The following is a 1,712-nucleotide window of genomic DNA, read 5'->3' as shown; positions in this document are numbered from 1 at the left end:
CAAGTTTTTTTTTTTAACTTAAAACAGACTTTGCATAGAGAGAAGTTGTCAGACCATTTCACACACAGTCTTAATAGCCTTTATTTCCCCAAATGTTCCTTTGCATAAGAATGCACTATGTTTGAAAATATCAGTTTGTATTATTGCATTATCCCAGGTGACTTGTATGTGAAATTTATATGAAACATATACATATGACACTTTTAAATATTCTCAAGAATTAATGTGACAAATGTTTTTAAAACATAATACATGAAGTAAATGTAAGATCTTCTTATCATATTATTGAACCCACAAAACAAGAAATGGTTGAACATTTCTTAAAAACTGTTTCTTAGCTATTTGTGTTTCATCTTCTGGATATTCTCTATTAAATTCCATCCCCGATTTTTAGCTGTGTGGTTGATTTCTTGATGTTTAAATTTTTGGTTGTTTGTATATTCTAGATACTAACCTTCTATCACATAGGCAGTTGTTAAAGACTTGTTGCCATTCTCCAGTCTGCCAATTCAGTCAAATGATAGTGTTATTTTATAAATACATGCATAATTGTAGCATGTGAACTAATTTGTACATTACTGATCTTTTTATCAATAATTTTATTCTTTTATATTTCAAATGATATCTCCCTTCCCTTCAGTCCTTCAGTCCTTCCCCTAGCTCTTTAATTGGGGTTCCCAGGCTCAGCCCGATGGTTGGCTGTGAGTATCTGCATCTATATAGGCTAGGTACTGGTAGAACCTCTCAGGGAACAGCCATAACAGGCAAGTCCTTCTTGATGACAGCAATCGTGTGAGTGTTTGGTGTCTGCAGATGGGATGAATCCCTGGTGGGGTGGTCTCTGGTTGGCCTTTCTTTCAATCTCTGCTCCATTTTTTGTCTCTGTCTTTCCTTTGGACAGGAACATGTCTGATGAAAATTTTTGAGATCAGTGGGTGGCTCCGTCTCTCAGCTCAGGGACATGCCTCTCTACTGGAGGTGGTATCTATAGGTTGTCCCTCTCCTTTTGGAGGTATATTGGCTAAAGTCATCACCATTAGGTCCTGGAAGACTCTGGGTTCCCTGGAATATGGGATTTCTAGTGCTTAACCCCAGTTCCCTATCCCCCAGTGGTACGTGTTTCTATTCAATTTCCTGACCATCTGTATTTCGCTCCTGTCCCTTCCAATACCTGATCCTGCACCCCTTTTCCTTCCCCCTACTCTCTTACTCCCAGGGTCCTCCCTCCCTCTACCTCCTGTGATTGTTTTGTTTCCCCTTCTATGTAGGATTGAAGCATCAACATTTTGGTCTTCCCTTCTTCTTAAGCTCCATATGGCTTGTGGGTTATATCATGGATATTCTTAGCTTTTGAGCTGATATCCACTTATCAGTGAGTACATACCGCGTGTGTTCTTTTGTGTCTAGGTTACCTCACTTAGGATGGTATTTTATAGTTCCATCCATTTGCCTGTGAATTTCATTTCATGTGAAGTCGTTGTTTTTAATAGCTTAGTAAATTGTGTAAATGTACCATAATTCCTGTTTCCATTTCTCTGTTGAGGGACATCTGGGTTGTTTCTAGCTTCTGGCTATTATANGTAAGGCTGCTATGAACATAGTGGAACATGTGAACTTAATGCTTGAGCTAACATGGTCCTGTTCAGAAAGTCCTTTCCTGTGATAATGAGTGCAAGCATGTTCCATAATTTCTCCTTTGTCATTTCTAGGGT

Source organism: Mus pahari, unplaced genomic scaffold (assembly GCF_900095145.1).
Source record: "Mus pahari unplaced genomic scaffold, PAHARI_EIJ_v1.1 scaffold_14158_1, whole genome shotgun sequence".
NCBI classification, from domain to species: Eukaryota; Metazoa; Chordata; class Mammalia; order Rodentia; family Muridae; genus Mus; species Mus pahari.
Note: the sequence above shows the minus strand (reverse complement) of the source record.